This window comes from Nicotiana tabacum, chromosome 19, assembly GCF_000715075.1.
Source record: "Nicotiana tabacum cultivar K326 chromosome 19, ASM71507v2, whole genome shotgun sequence".
NCBI classification, from domain to species: Eukaryota; Viridiplantae; Streptophyta; class Magnoliopsida; order Solanales; family Solanaceae; genus Nicotiana; species Nicotiana tabacum.
The window spans coordinates 144,285,808-144,305,913 of NC_134098.1; positions in this window are offsets into that span (position 1 = coordinate 144,285,808).

The following is a 20,106-nucleotide window of genomic DNA, read 5'->3' on the forward strand; positions in this document are numbered from 1 at the left end:
GAGAGTTTAGGGAGTTTAGCGTATCTCCCCGCAGCAGAGAGACCCTTGGCATTGGATGTTCAGGCCCTAGCGGGCCAGCTTGTCAGATTGGTTATTTCGGAGCCGAGTCAGGTATTGGCTTATGTGGTTTCCAGGTCTTCTCTTTATGACCGTGTTAGGGAGCATCGGTATGATTACCCCCACATGCTCGTTCTTCAGGATAGGGTTCAGTGAGGTGATGCCAAAAATGTGACTATTGGTGATGATGGCGTGTTGAGAATGCAGGGTCGGATATGTGTGCCCAACGTGGATGGGCTTCGGGAGTTGATTCGTGAGGAGGCCCACATCTCGCGGTACTTCATCTATCCGGGTTCCGTGAAGATGTACCAGGATTTGAGACACCACTATTGGCGGAGGCAGATGAAGAAGGATATAGTTGGGTTTGTGGCTCGGTGTCTCAACTATCAGCAGGTTAAGTATGAACATCAAATACCAGGTGGCTTGCTTCAGAGGTTAGAGATCCCAGAGTAGAAGTGGGAACGGATCACCATGGACTTCGTAGTTGGGCTCCCACGGACGTCGAGGAAGTTCGATGCTATTTGGGTTATTATGGATTGGCTGACCAAGTCTGCGCACTTCATTCCAGTTGGCACTACTTACTCTTCAGAGCGGTTGGCTGAGATTTACATCCGAGAGATTGTTCGCCTGCATGTTGTCCCAGTTTCCATCATTTCAGATAGGGGCACTCAGTTTACATCGCAGTTTTGGAGGGCCGACAGTGAGAGTTGGGTACTCAGGTTGCGTTGAGCATAACTTTTCACCCTCAGACGGACGGCCAGTCCGAGCGCACCATTCAGATATTAAAGGACATGTTATGCGCTTGTGTCATTGACTTTGGGGAATCATGGGATAAGTTTCTGCCGCTCGCGGAGTTTTCATATAACAACAATTACCAGTCGAGTATCCAAATGGCTCCGTATGAGGCTTTATATGGAAGGAGGTGTAGATCTCCGGTAGGATGGTTTGAGCCGGGTGAGGCTAGGCTCTTGGGTATAGACTTGGTCCAGGATGCATTAGATAAGGTGAAATTGATTTAGGAGCGGCTTCGCATGGCGCAGTCTAGGCAGAAGAGCTACGAGGACAGGAGGGACCGTGATGTGTCTTTTATGGTTGGGGAGAAGGTTTTGCTGAAGGTATCACCCATGAAGGGTGTCTTGAGGTTTGGGAAGAGGGACAAGTTGAGCCCCTGGTTCATTGGGCCTTTTGAGTTGTTTCAGAGGATAGGGGAGGTGGCTTATAAGCTTGCCTTGCCACCTAGCTTGTCGAGTGTGCATCCAGTGTTTCATATTTCCATGATCCGGAAGTATGTTGGCGATCTGTCCCATGTTTTGGACTTCAGCATGGTTCAGTTGGAGGGTGATATGACTTATGATGTGGAGCAGGTGGCTATTTTGGATCGGCAGGTTCGAAAGTTGAGGTCAAAGGACATAGCTTCAGTGAAGGTACAGTGGAGGGGTCAGCCTGTGGATGAGTCCAGCTGGGAGACCGAGCGGGAGATGCTGAGTAGGTATCCACACCTATTTGAGACTCCAGGTATATTTCTAGACCCGTTCGAGGACGAACGGTTGTTTAAGAGGGGGAGGATGTAACGACCCGGCCGGTCATTTCGAGAGTTATAGCACCGTTTCCCCCATTTCTGCTTCCTTTTATGCTCTTCAGCTATATTATGATATATCGGGTTAGTTGGTTTGGGTCCGAGGTAGTTTCGAAGTGGATTGAGACACTTAGTCTCTAATGTAGAAGCTTAAGCTGGAAAAGTCAATCGGACATTGACTTATGTGTAAACGACCTCGCATTTGAATTTTGATGGTTCTGTTAGCTCTGTTAGGTGATTTTGGACTTAGGAGCGCGTCCAGAATGTGATTTGGAGGTTTGTGGTAGAATTAGGCTTGAATTGGCGAAAGCTAAAATTTTGGCGATTTTGGCCGGCACTGGAAATTTTGATATCGGGTTCGGATTGGATTTCTGAAAGTTGGAGTAGGTTCATGGTGTCATTTCATACTTGTGTGCAAAATTTGAGGTCATTCGGACGTGGTTTGGTAAGTTTCGGCGTCGTTTCTGGAATTCGGAAACTTCTAAGTACATTTGTCTTGAATCCGTGTGTAATTCGTGTTTTTGGTGTTGTTGAAGGTGATTTGAAGGTTCGACTAAGTTCGTATGAGTTATGGGACACGTTAGTATGTTTGGTTGAGGTCCCGAGGACCTCGGGTGAATTTCGGGTGGTTAACGGATCATTCTTGGCCTTGGTGAGATTCCTGATATCTGCTGCTGCATTCTTCTGGTTTCCTCTTTCGCGATCGCGAGTGGGCTCTCGCATTGGCGAAGAGTGTTTTATGAGTGGTGAATTTTTGTTCTACATGTTCTCTAAGGGGAGGACGCGAACGTGAAGGTGTGGTCTGCGTGTGCATCGCGAACGCGGGAGAAGGGTCACGTTCGCGAATAGGAGTGAGGCAGTTGGGGACCCCAGGTCCTTGTTCTACGCATTCGCGAGGTGGTGGTCGCGTTCGCGAAGGTCTAAGCTAGTAAGCATCGCGTTCGCGAGGCATGTGTCGCATTTGCAAAGAGTAAAATGGTGAGGCAGTCAAGTTGGCCTACGCGAACGCTAGAGGACGGTCGCGTTCGCAAAGGGTAAAATCTGGGCAGGCAATGTTAAATACAAATCGAGGGTTTGAGCTCATTTTTCATATTTTGAGCTATAGATCATGCATTTGGACGATATTTGAAGGGATATTCAGAGAGTTGATTGGGGTAAGTGTTTCTCACTTGGTTTTGGTTAAATTCTATGATTATATCTTGATTTTTATCATCTAAATTGCGATTTGGAGTGAAAAAAATTGGGGACTAGTGGAAGCGTTCTTGAGATGGAATTTTGAGGTTTTGAAGGGAATTGTTTTGTCGTATTTTGGTAAATTTGGTATGACTAGACTCGTGAGTGAATAAGCATTCAAGTTTTTAAATTTTGTCGAATTTTGAGACGTGGGCCCGGGGGCTGGGTTTGAGCCAATTTCGGGGTTTTGGTCTAAATTGGTAGTTTTTTTTGTGGAATTCATTCCTTTAGCCTATATTGATCGTATTGTATTGCTTGTGGATAGATTCGGGACATTTGGAGGCCGATTCGAGAGGCAAAGGCATTGCAGAGTAGAGATTTGCTCAGATTAAGGTAAGTAGCGATTGTAAATATGGTCCTGAGGGTATGAAACCCCAGAATTTTGTATCATTTTACGATTTGGAAGTGGCGCGCATGCTAGGTGACGAGCGTGTGGGCATGCACCGTTGGCGATTGTGACTTGGTCCATCCCGCATCAACTGTAAAGTTGAATATTTTGTTGAAACTATATGATTCTTATGTGTTTTAGAAAGAATTTCTGTAAGTCTGGCTGGATGCCATGTTTAGGCCTTATGCCAGTGTTGTTTGGACCCTTAGAGGTCTTTTCTTGCTATCCTCTCATTGTTCTTGATTAAAAATCTATACTCAATCATGTTTATACATATTTACAGCATAGCTCAGTCTCTATTACTCTATTTTGATGCATCATATAAATGTTGTTTGGGCTGAGTACTTTGTTTTCTGAGAGCCCGAGAGGCTGGAGAGGTTTATGACTGAGTGAGGTCGGGGGTCTGATTTGTGAGGATATTTATGGGATCGGGCTGCATGCTGCAGCATGTTTGATATAGGCAGGGGGCCTCATAGATTTATGCCATGATTGACTTGATATAGTGCTTGGGCTGAAGGAGCCCCTCCGGAGTCTGTACACACCCCCAGTGAGCGCAGGTACCTACTGAGTGCGAGTGTCGAGTGTTGAGTGACTGGGAGGCATGAGTGATGGTGAGGTATGCCTGAGGGACTGTATACGAGTGATTGTGAGGTTTGTCCGAGGGGCTGTATATGAGTGATGTTGCCCGAGGGGCTGATTATGATTTCATTATTTTTGCTCTCTTTTGCATTGAGCCTTTATTTGAAAACTGTTGAAAGATGTCTTTAAATAATTTTACTGGAACTGGATTTAAAAGAGTTGATTTGATTCAAGCTCTAGTTTTAAAAGCATGTTGTATTTTACTGAATTTTTGTGATATGAACTTTACTTGCATTATTTCTCGTCACTACTTCTCAGTCTTTATTTACTATTATTACTTACTGAGTTGGCGTACTCACGTTACTCCCTGCACCTTGTGTGCAGATCCAGGCGTATCTGAACACGGTAGTGGCTGTTGACTATTCAGGTTGCAGATTTTCTCGGGGATAGCAAGGAAGTTGCCTGGCGATTGCAGCCCTGCTCTTCTCCCTCTTATCTTCCTTTAGTTGTATTTAGCTATTTTCCAAACTATGTTAGTCTCGATATTGTCAGACAAATTATAGTAGATGCTCATGACTAGTGACACCCCGATGTCGGGCTTTTATTTTCCGCACTTTTGTTTTGATTTGAACTCCTTTACGAAGGTTTTTATGTTAAATAGCCTTGAAATTATCTTTGAAATGAAAATATCAGTTTGTTTTGGAAATGAGTCGGCTTGCCTAGTTCCACGATAAGCGCCATCACGACAGGGTTAGTTTGGGTCGTGACAAAAAATTCAGTGGAAAAAATCCTAGTGAAGGAAAAAGAGTACACATATTTAGTAATACGTATTTTTAGATGCCTCATTAAAACCTTACAAGAAAAACCCTATGGGAAAAAGCTTTGTAAGGAAAAAAAGAGTACATCGCGTATTTCACGCCCCCTGATGAAAACCTTATTTCAAATATTTGAGTCTCCGCATTCCAATCTTGTATACCATCTTCTCAAAAGTTGAAGTTAGCAAAGATTAAGTGAACAAATCTGCTGGATTGTCACTTGAACGGATTTGTTGCACATCGATGTCACTATTTTTCTGAAGTTCATGTGTATAGAATAATTTTGGTGAAATGTGCTTCGTTATATCTCCTTTTATAAATCCTCCCTTTAATTGGGCTATGCATGCAACATTGTCTTCGTATAAAATTGTGGATCTTTTATCACATTTCAAACCATATTTTTCTTGAATAAAATGAATCACTGATCTCAACCATACGCATTCCCCACTTGCTTCATGAATAGCTATTATCTCAGCATGATTTGAAGAAGTAGCAACAATTGATTGCTTTGTAGAGCACCATGATATGACAGTACCTCCACATATAAACACCGGTTTGAGATCGAGCTTTATGGGGATCAGATAAATAACCTGCATCTGCATAACCAACAAGATCTGCACTACCTTTGTTAGCATAAAACAAACCCTTATCAAGAGTTCCCTTTAAATATCGCAAAATATGCTTAATCCCATAACAATGTCTCTATGTAGGAGAAAAGCTATATCTTGCTAGTAAATTAACAGAAAATGCTATGTCAGGCCTTGTAGCATTAGCAAGATACATAAGTGCACCAATTGTACTGAGATAGGGTGTTTCAGGACCAAGGAGTTTCTCATCCTCATTTGGAGGTCGGAACGGGTCCTTATTCACTTCAAGTGATCGAACAACCATTGGTGTACTCAATGGGTGCGCTTTGTCCATGGAAAAGCATTTTAAGACCTTTTCTGTATAGGCAGATTGATGCATAAAGATCTCGTCTACTAAATGTTCAATTTGCAGTCCAAGACAAAGCTTTGTCTTTCCAAGATCTTTCATCTCAAATTCTTTCTTAAGATATTCAATTGCCTTTTGGAGCTCTTCTGGAGTTCCAACAAGATTTATGTCATCAACATAAACAACAAGTATAACAAATTCTAATGCCATTTTCTTTATAAAAATACATGGACAAATAACATCATTTATGTAACCCTCTTTCAACAAATATTTACTAAGGCGATTATACCACATGCACCCAGATTGCTTTAAACTGTACAAAGATCTATGTAATCTGATTGAATACATTTCCCGAGATTTTGAATTTTCTTCAGGCATTTTAAATCCTTCAGGGATTTTCATGTAAATCTCATTATCAAGTGACCTGTACAGATAAGTTGTAACCACATCCATCATATGTATTTCAAGCCTTTCACGTAAGGCAAAACTGATGAGATATCCAAATGCTATGGCATCCATAACGGGTGTATATTTCTTCATAATCGACTCCAGGTCGTTGTGAGTATCCTTGTGCGACAAGGCGAGCCTTGTATCTTTCAACTTCAATTTTGTCATTCCTTTTTTGCACAAAAAATCCATTTATTACCAACTGGTTTTATACCAACAGGTGTTTGGACTACTGGTCCAAAGACCTCTCTTTTAGAAAGTGCGTTCAATTTTGATTGAATTACCCCTTGCCATTTTGGCCAGTCAGATCTTTGTCGACATTTTTCGACAGATCGGGGTTCAAAATCCTCAATGTCTTGCATAATGTTAAGTGCAACATTATAAGCAAAAATATTATCCACCACTATTTCAGATCGATTTAAATTAATCCCATCACCAGTAGAACTCATTAAAATTTTCATGCTCACTTGAGTCTCGGGTTCAGTGATTTCTTCAGGAATCTCAGAACTAATCAGATCTCGGGTCTCTTCAGGAGATCCCTTTATAGTATCGTTTTGATCATTTATCGATTTTCTTTTTCGAGAATTTCGATCCTTAGAACCCAAAGGCCTACCACGCTTCAAGCGTGATTTAGGTTCACTAATTCTCATGCTAGTAGATGGTCCTGCTGGGACATCAATTTGTATAGGCACATTCTCTGCAGGGATATGTGACTTAATTATCCTTTTCAAATCAATAAACGCGTCTGGCATTTGATTTGCTATATTTTGTAAATGGATGATCTTCTGGACCTCCTGAGTACATATAGGGGTACGTGGATCAAAATGAGATAATTATGAAACTTTCCACACAATTTTTCTTTTGATTTCCTTTATCTCTCGTCAATGGTTCAAGATAGCTGATGTTTTATACTTCAATACCACACAAGAGGGGGGTGATTTGTATGGTGTCCAATTTTTCGCGCGCACAGATTATAGAAGGACTTGGTTCTTCTATGTGTTCCTTATACTACTGTTGCAGAATAATAAATGCATAAATTAAAGAACACAAGGATTTTTATGTGGAAACCACCTAGCTCAAAAGGTAAAAAAAAAAACACGACCTACTTCCCAGTAGGATTTTTCCAAACTCTCCACTAAATCACTGAACCAAAAACTGCATTTACAAAACACTTTTATAAATCTAGGATTAACTTTAATCCAGTTGTGACAACCAACCTCTAACTGCTGCGACAACTTCAAGTTAACTCTAACTTTAATACTATGAGTACCCATTACTATTGCCTTTAGATAAAGCTGAAAGGTACAATATGAAAACACCTACTACAATTGAAATAGAGTAAAAGACAGGCACTTGGAGCTTGTTCTTCTATCTGGTTCATGTAGCTTCAGGTTTGCACACTTGAATCACACACAAATTGCTTGCAAAATGTCTTGCTATTTTGCTCTCAATTTATGTTTAACTTCTGCTTTTGTGCATTACCTATAGAGTGAGAACATTCTGAAATATATATAGTTAGTAGATGAAGAAATAACTAGAGTTCTAATGCTACTCTTCCTTGGTAGAAGAGTTCTAGTTGATCTCAACTTCTAACTCCTCCCTTATCTTGGATAGTGTTCTCTTGGATTAGGGAGTCCTTCTCCTTATCAATTATGCAACACTTTTCGATCAGGAGATATTAATTAGACCAAGTTAAACTGACAGGAGTGGGTAAAGAATCAACTACTCTTTTACCCTTTCCCCTCACAGCACTCCTAACTCCCTTGCTCTCTTTTTCTTGTCCCTTTTCATTTTTACCACCAACTTCTCCAGACTCTGTAGGTTTAACACCTACCAGCACAAACCTATTCTCCAAATTTGTAGCAACTTCAAAAAATTTTCAGGAGTAACTATAGGGCCAAAAGATACCTGTTCAATTTCAGAAGAAAAAATTTCTTCCCCCTCAGTAGCAGATTTGAATGATTCATCAGATTTCTAGGTTCTTCCCCCTCAGGAAGTGATTTCTTGTGGTAATGATGAAGGGTTTTCAGGAATGTTAGCCATTTCCGTGCTTGGGTATGGAAGAAAAGAGAGTTGGATTATGTTTGGAAGACGAGGGAAGATGGAGAGTATTTTGACGGCTTAAAAGATATGAAGTGAAGAAAGCAATAATGCCGATCAATTTAAAGGAGATGTAATTAATGGGTAACGGTAGCTTTTCAGACTTTTATAAGTCTAATCAAACTGAATTTCAGTTTTGAAAAGACGGTGGAGTCTATCCCTAGTATCTAGGTACTTCAATTCGGTTGAGACTCTTTTGAACGGAACTGGTTCACTTGTAATGGATAAGTCCAAAAGGAGTTTGGAATTAGGTAGGACTCTACGCATGATCCAAATATTATTATTTCAAATTATACAGAGTGTAAAAAACATACCGAGTAATCTTGATGAGCCAGGTTCTTCACTGAGAATTCTCTTGTGTAAGTCTAAATTTGCCAAAATAGAGAAAATATCATTAGAGATTAATGAGTCATTTTAACACATGGCACAAGAGTATACTATTGAAAGTATAAGACTGAGCAAAAATTAATCTAATTATATACACAATTTCCAGATTTTCTAACCAAATTATTTTTCATTTTTTTTCTTTTTTTTTCGTTGTGAATTCTGAACTGGTCCTTTTATGTGATCTTAATCATCCCTAATTTTAACCTGTTCCTTTTAAAGTGATCTCTACTTAGGGCTTTTGTGAAGATGTCAATTATTTTCTTGTCAGTAGCAAAAAATTCCACATTGATCAACCCTTTTTTATAGTTATCCCTCAAAAAGTGATGCATAACATCTATATGCTTAGTTCTCTTGTGATGAACCGGGTTCTTAGTCATACTAATAGCACTAGTGTTATAAAAAAAATGGGGATACAACCAACATCAATTCCAAAGTCCATTAATTGCTGTTTGATCCACAACAATTGAGCACAACATGAAGCAGCAGCAACATACTCAGCTTCAGCAGTAGATTAGGCCACTGAATTTTGCTTTTTGGTAGCCTAAGACACAAGACATGAGCCAAGAATGTGTGCTATACCTGAGGTGCTCTTTCTATCAACTAGAAAACCTGCATAATCAGCATCAGCATATCCTACTAGATTGAAATTACTATATTTTGGATACCATAGACAGAGATCAGTGGTGCCTTTTAGATATCTCAAAATTCTCTTGACAGTAGTCAAGTGAGACTCCTTTGGATTTGCCTGAAATCTTGCATAAAGGCCTACACTGAAAATAATGCCAGGTCTACTAACAGTGAGATATAATAATGAGTCAATCATTCCCCTATACAACTTCTGATCAACAGATGAACCAAGTTCATCTATATCCAACTTTGTAGTTGTTGCAATAGGAGTGTCAATTTCTTTGGAATCTTCCATTTTAAACCTTTTAAGCAACTCTTTTACATACTTATGCTGATAAATCATAGTTCCATTTGAATTTTGTTTAATTTGTAAGCCTAAAAAGAAATTAAGCTCACCCATCGTGCTCATTTCAAATTCACTCCCCATTAGTTTAGCAAATTCTTTACTTAACTTATCAGTAGTTGCTCCAAAGATTATATCATCAACATATATCTGAACTACCAAGAGATCTTTACTTTTTTCTTTCAAGAACAAAGTATTGTTAATTTTACCTCTCTTGTAGTCATGCTCAAGCAAAAACTTTGATAATCTTTCAGACTATGCTCTTGGAGCCTGCTTGAGCCCATAAAGTGCTTTGTCAAGTTTGTACACATGATTAGGACTTTCCTTGCTTTCAACCCCCGGAGGTTGCTTGACAAACACTTTTTCCTTTAGATAGCCATTAAGGAAGGCACTCTTGACATCCATCTGGTGAAGGGTGAATTTCATGTAAGCAGCAAAGGCTATGAGGAGTCTTATTGCTTTCAACCTTGCAATTGGAGCAAAGGTTTCATCATAGTTTATGCCCTCCTCTTGGCTATATACTTGAACCACCAATCTTGCCTTGTTCCTTGTAACTATTCCATCTTCATCAAGTTTGTTTCTGAAGACCCATTTTTTGCCAATTACTGATCTGTCCTTGGGTCTTGGTACCAGATGCCAAACTTGACTCCTTTCAAATTAGTTAAGTTCATCTTGCATTGTATTTACCCAGTCTACATCTTGCAAAGCCTCGGCAACAGTTTTAGGTTCAATAAGAGATAAGAAGGCATCAAAAGCACAGAGATTTTTTAATAAAGATCTGGTTTTGATTCCAGAGGTTGGATCAGTGATTATGTTCTCAATGGGATGGAAACTTTGATACTTGTAAAATTTTACAACCAACTGGTTTCCCCTTGATGTTCCTTCAATGCTTTGTTGTTGTGGAACAGGTTCATAGATAGGTTCCCTTGATGTTTGGAGATCATTTCCTCTTTGTTATGTTCCCCTTGTCATGTTGCTCTGGGTGGAAGAACCTGTTCCATCACCTGTTCCTTCTTCCAGTGCAGCTTCAGTCTGGGTTGTGGTTTCATTTAAGTTTCTTACTAGCCCAATTGCTTCATCATCATGTTCATGTCTCTCAGAAAGAATGTTAGCTTCATCAAAAACCACATGAACACTTTCTTCAACACACATAGTTCTTTTGTTATAGACTTTATAAGCTTTTCTATGTGAAGAATACTCCCTCATCACTTTTGGGATCAAACTTACCTAGAGAGTCTTTACCATTATTGTGTACAAAGCACTTGGATCCAAATGCCTTAAGATGGGATATATTTGGTTTTCTCCCTTTAAGTAACTCATAGGGAGTCTTCTCTACAAGAGGTCTAGTCATGCACCTATTTATGATGTAGCATGCAGTATTTACAGTTTCTGTCCAGAAGCTATGGGGCAATTTACTAGAAAGAAATATAGTCCTAGCCATATCTTTAAGTCTCCTATTCTTTCTTTCAACTACTCTATTTTGTTGTGGAGTCCTAGGAGCAGAAAAATTATGATCTATGCCATGCTCATCACAAAATTCAGCAAATTTAGCATTTTCAAATTCAGTGCCATGATCAGACCTAATTGATGCAAGTTGATTACCTAGTTGTTTCTGAGTTTTTCTAACAAAAGAAGTGAACATGTCAAATGCTTCATCTTTAGATGTTAAAAACAATGTCCAAGTAAACCTAGAGTAATCATCAACAAGCACCATCACATATCCTTTACCACCTCTGCTTAATGTTCTCATTTGACCACAGAGATCCATATGGACCAGTTCCATCCTCCTGGTGGTGCTTACCACTTTTTTGCATTTAAAAGAGGATCTTACCTGCTTCCCCCTTACACAAGCCTCACAAACTTTGTCTTCCTTGAACTTGATGTTAGGCAACCCTATCACCAGGTCCTTGGAGACTAATTTGTTGAGTTGACTCAGACTTGCATGTCCAAGTCTCTTGTGCCAAAGGAGGGGATCATTGTCCAACACACTTAAGCAAGTGAGTTCATTTTCTAAAAGTGTGGATAGATCTACAATATATATATTGTTCACTCTTTTTACCTGCAAAACAATCTTGTCAGTGGTAAGATTAATCACAAAATATTTGGTAGAGGTGAATGCTACCAAGTTACCTCTATCACACAGTTGTGATACAGTGATTAGACTGTATTTTAAGCCATCTATCAAGTAGACATTCTCAATAGAATGAGAATCAGTATTACCTACCTTTCCAACCCTAATGATCTCACATTTTTTCCCATTTCCAAAGGAGACATTACCTCCTTTGAGGTCCTCAAGTGAAAGGAACTGGTTCTTGCTTCCTGTCATGTGCTTTGAACAACCACTAGCCCACTATCCATGTACCATATTTGGCTGCTTCCCTTCACTTGGACCTGCAAAAGGAAATCAGGGGTTAGTCTTAGGAACCCAAACTAGTTTGGGTCCCTTTCTATAGGCAAAAAGATGAATCAGATTCTTTTTAGCCCAACTTGGTAGCCTATTCTTCCCTTGAACAAATTCTTTGTTCTTTTGGCTTGCCTTATCTTTTGCATTGCATTCACTTTTATAGTGACCTGTTTTGCCACAGTGAGTACAAATCTTGTTCTCAGGAAGTGTAAGGTACTTGCTTTTGGGATTCCATTTCGGTGGTAGATTCCCAAAGCCAAGTCCTCTTTTATTGCTACTATGATGTTCATGTAGCCATGAAAGTGCATCGGAGGACCTGTTCCATTTATAAGTTCTATCTAGTTCATGACTGACTTTGCCTAGATCCTAATTCAAAATTCTAACATGCTCATCCTTCTTATACAACTCATCTTGTAGTTTACCTACATTTTCTTCTAGAGTGAGTTGTGTGCAATCAGTTGTCTTCTTACTTGTTCCTAATTTCAGTTTTAGGTTTTCAGATCTAATTTCTAGGACATTTGATTCAAATGCATGAACCTGGCTCTTTAATGCAGTATTTTTACTTATAGTCTCACTAACCCTAAGTTCCAGGTTCTTACACTTTGCTTTCAAAATCACACATTCCTTAGGCAGCTGTTCATTTTCATTATTTACATCCTCATATTCATCAATGAAATCTAGAAGTAATTCAGATAGCCTTTCTTTAGACAAAACTTTAATCTTGTCTTTGAGATGAATTACACTTACCTCAGATTCTCCAATGGCCATAAGTGCTTGTTCATCTCCATCTTCATCATCTGAGCTTCCATATGAGCTTTATCCCCAAGCAGCAACCATAGTCTTTATTGATCCTTTGTTCTTCTTGGGTTGAACCTGTTCCTTCTTCCTGTTTCTTCGTTCAGCTCTTTCCTTCTTTCATTTAATTTCCCATTGAGGGCAATTCTTGATGTGGTGATCAGTCTTACCATACTTTTAGCATCCCTCATTGGTTTGCCTTTCAGGAGCCTTTGGTTTGCTGTAGCTTCCACTTCTTGAAGGACCTTTTCCTCACTTTAGATACTTTTTGAAGTCCTTTGTGATCATAGCCATTTCATTATCTTCTAGATCAGAACCTTCAGTGATTTTTGAGTGTCAAGCTCCTTTCCTTCTTGGGTACATCCATCTTCATGGTTTGCCTTCTAAGTTCATAAGTAGTGAGATTTCTAATTAGCTCATCCAACCTAAGAGTGGCAATGCTTCTTTATTCCAGAATGGCAGTAATTTTGCTCTCCCAAGTAACTAGCAGAACCCTTGTCAAAATCTTCTCAACTCTATCTTCTTCAGAAATAATCCTTCTAAGAGACTTAAGTTTATTTGTCAGTGTGGTGAACCTTGTATACATCTCTTGGATGGTTTCCCCTTCTTTCATGGTGAAATTCTCATATTGAGAATATAGTAGTGTTCCTCAAGACCTCTTCACTTGAGGTGTTCCTTCATGGGCCACTTGCAAAGTGTCCCAGATTTCCTTAGCAGTGGTACGACTTTGGATTCTACTGTACTCATCTGGACCGAGTCCACAAACAAGCCATTTCTTGTCTTTAGCATTCTTCTCCCATTTCCTCAAGTCGTCAGCAATGCAGTTAGCTCTTGTCTTTGGCACCTCTTCTCCTTCGGCATTTATCGTCATGGTAGCCAGTGGACCATCTGCGCCCATAGCTCATAGTCTTCTCCTATGACATGATCTCTCATCCTATTTTTCCACCAAGAGTAATACTGGTCGTTGAAGAGTGGTGTCCTAGCAGTGGATTGCCCTTCCCAGTTTCCAGGTGGTGCACTCATCTTGATCTTCTCCTAAGGTGTTAGCCTCTTCAAGGATAACCAGCTCTGATACCAATTGATATTTTATACTTCAATACCACATAAGAGGGGGTGATTTGTGTGGTGTCCAATTTTACGCGTGCACAGATATAGAAGGACCTGGTTCTTCTACATGTTCCTTATACTACTGTTGTGGAATAATAAATGCATAAATTAAAGAACACACCGATTTCTACGTGGAAAACACCTAGCTCAAAAGGTGAAAAAAATACGACTTACTTCCCAGTAGGATTTTTCCAAACTCTCCACTAAATCACTGAGCCAAAAACTGCATTTACAAAATACTTTTGTAAACCTAGGATTAACTCTAATCCCGTTGTGACAACCAACCTCTAACTGTTGCGACAACTTCAAGTTAACTCTAACTTGAATACTTTGAGTACCTATTACAATTACCTCTAGATAAAGCTGAAAGGTACAATATGAAAACATCTACAACAATTGAACTAGAATAAAAGACAGACACTTGGAGCTGGTTCTTCTATCTGGTTCATGTAGCTTCAGGTTTGCATACTTGAATCACGCACGAATTGCTTACAAAATGTCTTGCTATATTGCTCTCAATTCATATTTAACTTCTGCTTTTGTGCATTACCTGTAGAGTGAGAACATTTTGCAATATATAGAGTTAGTAGATGAAGAAATAACTAGAGTTCTAATGCTACTCTTCCTTGGTGGAAGAGTTCTAGTTGATCGCAACTTCTAACTCCTCCCTTATCTTGGATAGTGTTCTCTTTGATTAAGGAGTCCTTCTCCTTATCAATTATGCAACACTTTTCGATCAGGAGATATTAATTAGACCAAGTTAAGCTTATCTCATACACGTGCATCCCACATGCTCGAATCTGCCTATTTCTATGCACACAAGGGATGAACCTGGTTCATGCTTGAGCTTCTTTTGTCAATCTTCAAAACTAACCTTCACTTAGGCCAACAAGTTTCCCATTTTTGATGACGACAAAATCTATGCTTTTCATAAGCTTAGGCCCTGTTTCAACTTAGCCCAACATCAACACAACGTTAGAACAATTTTCACTTATCATAAAGGACCAGGTTCATTAGGTTATAAACATCACTGTTCAAAGTGTAAAGCACAACTCTTTTCCCCCTTTTGGCATCATCGAAAAGTTGCATAAAAATGTGAGATAACCAGATTTTAAAACTTACTCATGGCCACTGGGGCTACTTCAAATGCAATCATGGATTAATCATCATAGATCAAGCTAAGAATTTTAACCATCAAAGAAATATAAACAAACAGTTAGAGCAAAAGACAGTAAATTTCATTGATGATTGATAAGATTCTATCACAAAGCATAAGAAGAAATAAAAATACTGAAAACATGAGCAAAAGAAACAAAACAATCCCGAACTGGATCACTGGTTGATCTACACTAGGCTAGGAGGCTTAAGGCTGGGAAGAACTAGGTGCTTGGTTTTTGGCTTGGAGGAGTTTCAGCATATCCTGAAGAATGCCATCATTCTTCTCCTTTTCTCTTGCCAGCTCAGTTTTGAGAGCATCTCTCTCAGTCTCCACCTCTGCCAACCTTTTCTTCAGCTTCCCAATCTCAGCATCCTTAGGCCCACTTTCTTGCACCAAGGCTCGCACCTTGCTATTTACTGGTACCTTCTTAGATGAACCAGGTTCTTTAGGAGTGACATGGACTTCATAGTCACAAGCAGGCAGCGTATTTTCCCGAAAATGATCCTTGCTTGTACCAACCTCCCTTTCTTCTTTGGATTATAACTTTCAGTCACTCCCTCCAGTAGGTCTGTGAGGGTTTCCTGTTCAGATGAAACAGGTTCATCTATATTTTTCCCAATTTGAACCAGCCTTTCAGCGGCTTCGCCAAACCCACTTCCCCCCTGTTTTCTTTACACTCTCCTCTACTCCAGCAGAATTTTCTCCCCAAACAACTATTGCACCTGTGTCTTTGGTTAAACTGAGAGGAGTGGGTGAAGAATCAACCACTCTTTTACCCTTTCCCCTTACAGCACTCCTAACTCCCTTGCTCTCTTTTTCTTGTCCCTTTTCATTTTTACCACCAACTTCTCTAGACTCTGTAGGTTTAACACCTACCAGCACAAACCTATTCTCCAAATTTGTAGCAATTTCAAAAAAAATTTAGGAGTAACTATAGGGCCAAAAGATACTGTTCAATTTCAGAAGAAACAGTTTCTTTCCCCTCAGAAACAATTTTGAATGATTCATCAGATTTCTTGGTTCTTCCCCCTCAGGAAGTGATTTCTTGTGGTAATGATGAAGGGTTTTCAGGAATGTTAGCCATTTTCGTGCTTGGGTATGGAAGAAAAGAGAGTTGGATTATGTTTGGAAGACGAGGGAAGATGGAGAGTATTTTGACGGCTTAAAAGATATGAAGTGAAGAAAGCAATAATGCCGATCAATTTAAAGGAGATGTAATTAATGGGTAACGGTAGCTTTTCAGACTTTTAGAAGTCTAATCAAACTGAATTCCAGTTTTGAAAAGACGGTGGAGTCTATCCCTAGTATCTAGGTACTTCAATTCGGTTGAGACTCTTTTGAACGGAACTGGTTCACTTGTAATGGATAAGTCCAAAAGGAGTTTGGAATTAGGTAGGACTCTACGCATGATCCAAATATTATTATTTCAAATTATACAGAGTGTAAAAAACATATCGAGTAATCTTGATGAACCAGGTTCTTCACTGAGAATTCTCTTGTGTAAGTCTAAATTTGCAAGTCTGTTAGATTCCTTCTACCCAAACTCATTCATGAATAAAGAGAATATACGTTTTCTTTAATTAAACAATAAAGTGGTCATGTCTGCAATTACCAATTTCTTACCATAAGTTTCACCATTTTTAAAGTCTCAAATGGACAAGTAATACAACTACAACATAGCATAGTTTGTCTTTCCCAGAACCAATACACAACCCACACTATGTCTACGGAGCCTCTATAGATAAAGAAGAGTACAATGATAATGCCGGCAATAAGGCCCCGGCTATACCTCAAACAGAATACACAAAGTACAAAAGATTCATTACCCCGGAATGAAGTGGGGCTCACCAAGTCAGCTGGGAAGAAGGTGCACTACTATCACTGACCAATATCTCCTACTGTGGAACCACCTGCATCCATTAAAAGATACAGCGCCCCCGGCAAAAAGGGACGTTAGTACTGTCGAATAGCACTAGTATGTATAACTAAACACTCTCTCAATAGAATAACAAATAATACAAACAAGATTATCATAATATCAATGAAAGCCTTAATTAACATCAAACCTCAATTTAGGATCAAGACAATGTTCAAATTAATTTTCATATTTCACATTAGGAGATTTTTAGTGTCGATATACCATTGTCCACAATACCAGTACCACCGTATTCTCAGTACGGAGTCCGATCATGGCCTGATCGGCTAGGCTATCTCATTAGAGACATCAACCACAATTACTCTCAATATCAATACCACTATCTTTAACACGGAGTCCGATCACGACCCGACTGGCTAGGCTATCCATTAGGGACATCGACCACAATCACAATTTCAATTACAATTTTCAGCACAATCACCACCATGTGTGCGGCAGGGTGTCCGATCACGACCCGATCAACTAGGCTGTCTTATTTGAGACATCAACCTTTTTATATCAATCATCGCATTTCATAATAATTTCACATCTTTTCATTTCATTGGCACTAGTGGCCATAATTATAAGATCATTCTTGGTGCGTTGGCCATATTCAGTATTTCAGGCTCACCTTATCAATTTCAAATATCATCCTCATCGTCAACAACAAACACAATTCAAATCAGAGTGTGTAGTACACATGTGAGCAATTTAGAGTCTAATGTACATAGAGATATTTCACAAAATTTGCCATAATAGCCTTCATTTGAACTTGACTTAAAGTCAAAATATTATTAATGCACAACCTATATTTTAACACATCCTCAATTGGTAACATAACATGAATAGAGCATTTGGGATGCTTGTTGAACATATATCTTCCAACCCAATCTTACTCGGAATAGCTAATTTCATAATGAATCACTCAGGACTTACATAATTTACATGAATATCGTGGGATTCAATTCTAAGAGAAGAGTTTAGCCAACATACATCAATTGAGCTTCCTTAAACTCTAAAACGTTCCGGAATTCTTAGCAACTTCAATCTATTTTAGAAATATAACAAATTGAATCAAAATTAGGAAGATGACCATGGTTCTAGCTCATTTGAGCATTTTATCAAACACTAGGTGTGCACAAGGTTTCAAGGTCCTTTTATGGAGGATTCCATCATCCCACAACTCAATCTTTACCATGCTTAGTTCAACAATCTTCCTACACCCCTTGATATCACATACATGTAAAATAATCAACTCTCATGCCCAAAAATTATCTTGCTAATTACCCATTTTCAGATGACTTCGAAATTAGGGTTTAGGGTGTAGAATCTTACCTCTAGGATGAAGACCTAGTGAGCTTGCCTTCTTAATATTCTAAAACTTGAGCAAGAATTGAAGAACAATTATTGAAGAACACATTCTCACTCTAGGGCACTCTCTCTTACTCTAAAATGTCAGATTATATCTCAAAAATGACCCAAAACATGTATTTAACGAAGTAGGGTCGGATTTTAAAAACCCAAAAATGAAGCTCCGGAACAGTATGCGACCGCATAACGGTCGTATAATTGGTGTCCAAAATGACTAAAAATCTGCCTGAGTCTGCGGTCACTATGCGGTCCGCATAACTATTCTGCGATCGCATAGTACACCGCATAACAGTTATGCGGTCGCATAGTCGACCGCATAATTGCTTCCAACTGACCCAATTAACTGCCTCACTCTGCGGCCATTATGCGGTCCGCAGAGTGATTCTGCAGTCGCATAGTGGACCGCAGAAATGTACTTTTTCGCCAAATATTTTCCTTTACTTTCTGGTGCATTGTTCAACCCAAAAACTCTGAGTCGCGGTTTCTATAATACTCAACACGTAAAATCAATTCGGCACCACGAAACATTATTTTCTTTTGCAAAAATTTTACGGGGCCTTACAACAGGTACGTGACCAGTGCCTTTTTCCTCCACATCTATAGCATGCATTTTCTAGCTTTCCTGTTTGCACCGCTTCATGCTTTTGTTCCTTCATTTTCCACTACTGGTGGTGAGGAGGGTTCTTTGGTGCATTATTATTACCATGATTAGAGTTTCTTCCCCGACCACGGCCATGACCACGACTGGGGCCACGACCTCTTCCACGCTTAGCTTGGTGGAAGTTCGTCTCATTCACTTCAGGGAATGGACAAGAACCAGTTGGTCGGCTTTCATGATTTTTCATTAATAACCCATTATGTTGATCGGCTACAAGAAGATGTGAGATAAGTTCATAATACTTTTTGAATCCCATCTCTCAATATTGCTGCTGCAGGAGCATATTCGAGGCATGAAAAGTGGTGAAAGTTTTCTCCAACATATCATGATCAGTAATATTATCACCACATAATTTTAATTGGGAAATAATTCTGAACATAGCAGAGTTATACTCACTGATAGATTTAAAATCTTGTAGCCTTAAATGAGTCCAATCATACCGTGCTTGTGAAAGAACGACCATCTTCAGGTGATCATATCTATCTTTCAAATTATTCCACAGTATGACTGGATCTTTAACAGTAAGACATTCCATTTTCAGGCCCTCATCAAGGTGATGGCGTAGAAATATCATTGCTTTGGCACGGTCTTGGTCTGATGCCTGATTTTTGTCCTTGATGGTGTCTGCCAGACCCATCGCATCAAGATGAATTTTGGCATCAAACACCCAAGACATATTTTGCCCGATATATCCAGGGTTACAAATTCAAGTTTAGAAAGATTTGATATTATTTAGAAAAAGAAAGATCGTACCTCTGATACTTTCAAAGTATTTGCTCGAGATGGCAAAGTCTCATGCTGATAACGTGTTATAAAATAAAGACTGTAAAGTAAAGACAAGTATAGAGAGAAACTGATATATTATTCAAACTTCAAACTTATGTTCATAATGAACTGAAAACTCCTCTATTTATAGAAGAAAGGAAGCAGCTGCAAGGCTTTTCTTTAGCTGCTTGTAAGCTGTCTGTATGATAAGTTGTCTGCGTGAACTGCTTGCAACCTGTCTGTTTAATAAGAAGCTGTTGCAAATCATTTTATTGAATTGCTTGCAACCTGCCTGCATCAGCTGCTTGTAGATAAATTTCAACGGAGTACTAAATGGATAATCTTCTTCAGGAAGATTATCTATAGCGGAGTAATGAATGGACATACACAATATAATATTTTCATAACAGCAACTTTTTTATTCGAAAGAAAGGCCAAAATTTTTTC